The following is a 7,176-nucleotide window of genomic DNA, read 5'->3' as shown; positions in this document are numbered from 1 at the left end:
GCATTCTTGTTCCTCCTGTGTTTCTCCCCTTACTTCTGCTGTTTTGGCCATTAGAACCCCACGAGACAGTTTCCATGAAGAAAACTTTCAATTATTCATTTCTTTATTCCTTCAGGACACACTGTGTGCTGACTATGTGCTCGTATGTCCTAGTGACTTGGATACTTAAGCTGATGTTACACTTTGCATATCCCAAGGCTCCATACACATGGCAGTGTCACCCTCCATTCCAGGTCACCATTCCCAAATTCGGACGGGATCCAGAAGATGCGTTCACTTTTAACTATAGAAGCAAAGTGAGGAGGGAACTTGACAACAAGCAAGCTGAAAACACAAGTCTCCGTTTTTGAATCCCTTAAGTTACAGCCTCTTTCTCAAGGCTTCACGCAGCAGCTTCGCTCATCATCTCCAAGGCTGGGGCGTGACGTCCAGGTCAAGATTTGCCAGAGTCTGCTTTTGACCTGACAACCAAGTAGGTTAAATCAATAACTTGATTAAGGCCCCCAATATATATATGTCAGTTAGACCTTAATAAAACTGAAATTGAAAAAAAAAAATCACCCTGGTTCAGAAATGCATAAGCCCAGTGCTGGAAAGGCTCATCCTTAGCAAAGGAATACCTTCTAGGAAGCACCTCCATGATCTACGCATTCTGGATGCACTTAAAGGGAAAAAAAAAAAAAAAAAGAGGAAAAGGAAGAGTTGGAGGAGAAGAAACAACCTTCCAATTTTGCTTGGGTTATGACTCTTGATAGTGTTTTTTTCTTAATTTTAACAGCTTTATCGAGTTACAATTTATGTGCCATAAAATTCACCCATTGTAAGTGTACAGTTCCATAATTTTTAGGAAATTTATACAGTTGGGCAACCATCCCTACCATCAGAGCATGTCCATTACTCCGAAAAGTTCCCTTGAGCCCGTTTGCTATTATTTTATAGCCTCTTCATTTGGAGTCTCAGACAATAAACTCAACGATATCCTTAAAATGAATACTTTTTACACTCGCTTTTGTTTTTGCCCAGGGCAAGAATCTCTATTTCCAAGATCTTTCGTAGGATGCTATTTTCCCTAATTTTCTTGGCCTCCTTTCATTTTAAAGGTCTTCAGTTCTCCACAGATGACAGATCTGCCTTTTGATATTTACTCGATGTGCTCATTAGCATTTAATTATATCTTCAGGGAACAATGTTTTGGGACCTTTGCAAACTCTTCTAATCAGTAACAAGAAACAAGCTTTGGGTTTAGGTTGAAAATGACAGGTACATTCCTGATCCCATCTGCTCAGTGAAAATGTTTTCTGCGAATATAAAATTCACCAGTCGTGAAATTACAGGATAACTTTTTTTTTTTTTACATGAAGAGGTGTAGATTTAGCTCATCACTTTGAAAAATGCTTATTTTAGTATTGAGAATGACAGACAGGTCAGATTATGGTGCTGGCAGCCCCCAGAACAGTTAGAACTGACAGAGGGTCAGTCAATAGACTGAGCCCTTTACTCTTATTGTTCACGAATCTGGGGGAGTGAACATTGTAGTTGCCTCCCTAACATCCATTTTATGCCTTCTCCATTTCGTCCCAGCCATATGCTTAGAATGGCCATACCCCTACTCCTGTGAGTGAGCCCAGACTGGTTTAATCATGGTCAGCATTTCCTACATCCATCGTGATTGGCTCAGGGCCAGGTAATGAAAGCATAGTTGGCCCAATCAGAGTGAAAGATTTTTATCTATCGATGGTAGAAAGAAATTTCATTCTTCTTCTATTCCTGTTTCCTGCCTCCCACTTTTTCAGGTCAGGTGGGTCAATAGTCTTTTAGTATCTGAAACAGTTTGAGTAGGATTTTACTACTTGCGTTGTAAGGAATCCTTACAGACATGCTTTACCATAACACTGTAAAGTATTATTACTCAAATACTATACAATAAAAACCCAAAGATTAGAGAAATTAAACAATTTGCTTAAAAGCTACATGATTCTAGAGCCCGTGTTATTTACCTTGTTCTCCCACCCTGTTTTCCTATACAGTGAGTGATGCTGGATGACAACACTAGACTGAACAAACAAAACGTATATTCCAAATATTAAATATGCAGCTTGAGCTTTCTATTCAAATACATGAATGTAAATAAACCAAGGAAAATATTGGAACTTTCCAGGAAAAGAAAGCAGTAATTGCATTCCAATAAAGAGACTATTGTTATTTTTAAGTCAAAGAAAAAAGGGATGCTTGTGCTTTAGGTGTGCCAGGATACAAAAACAAAACTATTCATAACCGCATTGTTTGTAACTGGAAAGATATGTTCATCGAGAACGAAATGGCTCTTTTCCTCTCTGGCTGCTAAAGGATAGACCGCCATCATGAAAGACATAATCACTCTCTGGATCAGGACGTTCATGACCAAACAACTATTTCAGCAGAAACAAATGGTCTTCAATGTCCTTCACCCTAAAACAGAAATCTGGGAAAAACTAGCCCAAATGTATACTACACACCAGTTGTCATCTTTGTATGTGGAGTAGAACTTGTTTTGGTGGGTGACAAGGCAACTGGCTTCAGCATTATTTATTTGGATTTCCTGAATTATGCAAAGAAAAATGAACCTGATCTTGATTTGCAAGACATGGCCCGTGTGAGGTGAATGTGCAGTTTTTTTCCTTGAGAAAAAAAGAAATGAAATGAATAAATAAATTGTGGTGTGTTCATACAATGGGATATTTTACAGCAATGAATATGAATAAACTATGTGAGCTAAATACAATAACATGGATGAATCGTAATATGAACAAAAAAATCAGATGCAAAAAAATGCTATAGCATAATTTCATTTATATACAATTAAAAAGTAGGCAAAACTTGTTCTGAGATGTCCACGAATGTGGTAAATTTATGAAGAAAAGTAAGGAAATGATCAATGAGAAAGTCAGGATAGTGACCCCTCTAGACATTAGTGACAGGTTGTCATCAGGAGGGCATGGGGGCAGAGGGGCGGTGACTAAGGCTTGGAAACGCCAGATTCCTTGACCGAGGTGATGATACACAGGTTTTACTTTATAATTAGTTTTATGCACATTTCTGCATGTGTGTTATATTTCACAATGAAACATTTTTTGGAAAGAAAGAATATACCTAGAGAAACGGAAAGGAGTTAAAATGTTCCTTTGACTGTTTGCTCTGCTATTTTACTGTCGGAACAATTTTTCAGAAACAAAGTTATAATCTCCGATTAAGTCCAGTTGCAGAGAAACGTACTAAAACATCATTTAGAAACTTGTCTCCCAGAATTGTGTAAACTAGAACTGCTTTCTGGAACCTCATTTTACATGTATGTTATCTAGAGATGTAATAAAACAGGAATTATATATATCAATGGAAATAAGTGTTCAAATCAAATAGGTTTCTTTATAAGTATTTTTATCTCTTGATACTCAGATACAACACTGATGAACACTTGTGATTTTTATGTAGTTGCATAAAAATAGAAACGTGCCTTGTGTTTTACAGTTTGCATGGTTGATTTACATTCCTTTGAATAGTTCTATTACCTACCCGATAGTTCTTACACAGACACACTGACGGAAGTTGGGAGAGGTGGGAGTATTTATCCTTCACTCACATCAAACTTATAACCTTATCAAACAAAACAAATTATATATTTTTTAAATGTTTTCCTAAATTCGGTGTATTACTTTTTTCAGTGTGTCTCTCTGGGTCTGCTGTGATGTCATCCAAGTCACATTTGAGGCTGCCGGAAATGTTAAGAGCGAAAAGGAGGGGAAAGGGGCATAATTAGTATTTTTTAGTTCCTGACACTATGTACCTCGCCTCTCTCCCCAAACTCCTTGAATCTGATGCAACCGATTTTGGAAAGAAAGAATATACCTAGGAAAGAAAGAACTTCCTTGTGAGGTGGTTACCTTCCTCCACGTCCCTCTCTATTCTTTTCTAAGAGTAAAGAGAAAGGAAGGTAGGTGACTTATGATAAAAATATAGCCAAGAAGTAGAATTTCCTCCAGATAATACTTCTTTTCACTTCATGAGGAAATATAGTTTTGAGTTGGCGAGTGGTTCACCAACTCAAAGCTATATTTAAAAACATATTAAACCTTTTTTTAAAATTAAAACACAACTATTCATTAGCTTTTAAAAATTAAACAAAACTCTTCTAATATTAGATTTTAAGTATAATATTGATGGAAAAATTTTTTTTATCAAAAAGAGATAACGTAAGTCCATTTGGCTGTTAAATGAAAGTGGTGTCAAAATGTTCTCACTTTCCAGGGGATTATAAGAATGAATTATCATGCTTTAAAATACAGGGAAATAATGATACGAATTGAGATCATTGCAAGGCTCCTGGAAGATTTCCTTCAGAATACCTTCCTGCTGCAGTGAGTCAGAGCTGTAATCTCTTTTTCCTTAGGATTCCGCTAGGACTTTCCTTGAGTTTCTTTTATGACACTTAGCACTTTTGACCACGTATTATAGTTCTGTAAGTATTTTGTCTGTCTCCTTGAATGGAAGTGTCTTATGGGTATGGTAACACCTCGTGTGTCCCGCTTCACCAGTTCGATTTCTACCTTGCACGATGCTTTGCCCGTTATAGGCTAGAGTAGGTGAGAGACTGAGTCAGCAGCGCTGATTTCTTCCCTGGCTTTGGGAACCATGTCTGCTGAGTGCACCGAACAATCCCAGACATTCGGTGTAACCGTGTAACCCTACAAAATGAAATCCTACTCCAAGCAAGAGGAAGTCTGAATTCTAAGCCCAAGTAAGAGTCGGAATGGACGAATTTCAAATAGTTAACTTTAGAGACGTTAGGTCAATCACAGGCATTGCCTCCGATTATAGCCAGAAATGACATAGAATTATTAACAAGCCTTAGAAAGCCGTAGGCATTCCTTGCCAGGCAGTCACCATCATTTTAGGCAAGAAGGAGTTTAAAAAATAGAAAATGGCTAACATCAAGTCAATAGCAATAACAGACAAGATCTAGTCCTTAGAGGCCTTGTAAGAAAAATATTGCTACTATTTTTCTTTCAAGATTTTTTCCAACTTATAAGATAAGGATATACTTCTTAGATGGTAAAGCATTCAAAGACGACACCAATAGTACACAATCGAACGGTGCTGTTGTTATTCCCTACTTTTTCCTAAACCTTCAAATTTTTCCCTCTCTTCTAATAATTCCCGTTAACATGAAAGATGTGATATTATTTCTCCCAACCTTAAAAACAAACACTTCTCCCTTCAGCTCTGCTCTCTTTTGCCGCAAAACTTCTTGAGAGAGTTGTCTATACTTACATTTTTCTTCAGCGTGCTCGGATCAGGTTCCTGACTCATCACTCCACAAAAACTGCTCTCAAGGTCACCAAGAAACTGCTCGTTGCTAAATTTAATGGACAATCTCAGCCTTCATCTGACATGATCTATCAGCAGCGTTGGCAACGGTTGCTCATTCCATCTTTCTTTGAACATTATTCAATTTATCAGATTCCACCATCTAGTAATTTTCCTCCAACTCCAAGGCCAGTCCCTGTCTGTCTGTCCCTTTTGCTGGTTCCTTTTCCACCAGTTGCTTCTTAATGTTGGAGGCCTCAGGGCTCAGTCTGGAGACCTCCTCTCTTGCTGTAATCACTCCTTTAGTGATCTCATGCCATCTTAGGACTTCCAATTTTATCTGTGCACCGAAGATGCTTAATTAATGTCTCTAGTCTATACCTTTCTCCTAAACCCCAGATCTATCTATCCAACTGTCTCCTTGACATCTTTACTTCAAGGTCTAGTAGAAATCTTAAGATTTAATATGCTGAGCTCCTTATTTTCTCCTCAAAATCTACCCCACCCAGAGTTCTCCCCATCTCAACAAATGGCAACTTCATCTTTCTACTAAGAGTTGGCGTCATCCTTGACTTTATTTTTGTTTTCATTCTCACACTCCACTCCCAAATTCTGTTGGCTCCTTCTTCAAACTGTATCCAGAATCCAACCACTTCTCCCTACCTTCACTGCTGCCACCTTGTTTAGAGCCCCCAGCACCTCTCACCTGCATCATGGCGCCTCTCACCTAACAGATCTCGATGCTTCTACTCTTTCTCCCCTATGGTCTGTGTTCAACATAGCAGTCTGAGCGATCCCTTTAAAACATAAGGCAGATCATGTCACTCTTCTGTGCAGAACTCTCCAACAGCTCCCATTCTCAGTGTAAAAAGCCACAGACATCACCCTGCTTTCTTTAACACGCTGCTTGGGCCACGCTGGCCACCTGCCAGGCTTATTCCTGACTCAGGGCCTTCCGTTTGCTCTGCTCCTAATTCTCTCCCTCCGATACTTACTTGGCTCACTTTTTCCCTCCCTTTAGGTCTTTCTTCAAATGTTACTGGCTTGGTTAGGTCTTCTCAGACCACCTTCTTTAACATGAAAACACCCATCGTTTTTGCTTTATTCTTCTTCTTGGATTTATTTTAATCCATAGCATTTATCACCTTTCAGCATCCTATATAATTTAATTATTTTACTTATCGTCTGCCTCCCTTGGTGGATGTAAGCTCCTCGAGGGCAGGGGTGTTTGTTTTTGTTTTTACCGCTCTTACACCTCTGTACCTAGTCAGTGCTCAATAAATATTTTTTGCCTATTCACGTACTTTTCCAGTTACTGAAGTTTTAGCAATAAACAAGACAGACTGGGGCTCTGATCTCAAAGGGTTCACATTCTCTTGGAGGTGGTGGGGGGAGGCAATAAACAAGTAAGCAAGTAAATAATATCCTTTCAGATTTTGCCATGAAAGAACTAAACAGGGGATGTGATAAAAGGGTGATGGAGAAAGGCAAGTGACTTTAGAGAGAGTGGCCGAGGAGGGCTAACTTATCATTAGCATGCAAACCTCACAAGCTTGTCTGTCTTCCTGTCTTGCTCACAGCTGTCATGGGATTTCCCAGGGTGGGGGTGGAGGTCCTCAATTTGGAATCTGTTCAGAAATAGGACATAGGACACAGAAAAGTGGAGATTAAAAAAAAAAAATCATCTTATTGCTAATAAATGAGTTGATACTTCATCCCTAAATAAGAAATACCTAACTAATCAATGGCACAGTTGGACAACTGGAGGCTCCCCCACAGAGGCAGATCCTGGCCCAGTGAGCTTATTTCAGCAAGGAGAGCAGACCAGAGTTTCCA

The sequence above is a fragment of the Pteropus vampyrus genome, unplaced genomic scaffold (assembly GCF_000151845.1).
Source record: "Pteropus vampyrus isolate Shadow unplaced genomic scaffold, Pvam_2.0 Scaffold86, whole genome shotgun sequence".
NCBI classification, from domain to species: Eukaryota; Metazoa; Chordata; class Mammalia; order Chiroptera; family Pteropodidae; genus Pteropus; species Pteropus vampyrus.
The sequence above is the reverse complement of the archived record's forward strand: the minus strand, read 5'-3'. Positions refer to the sequence as shown.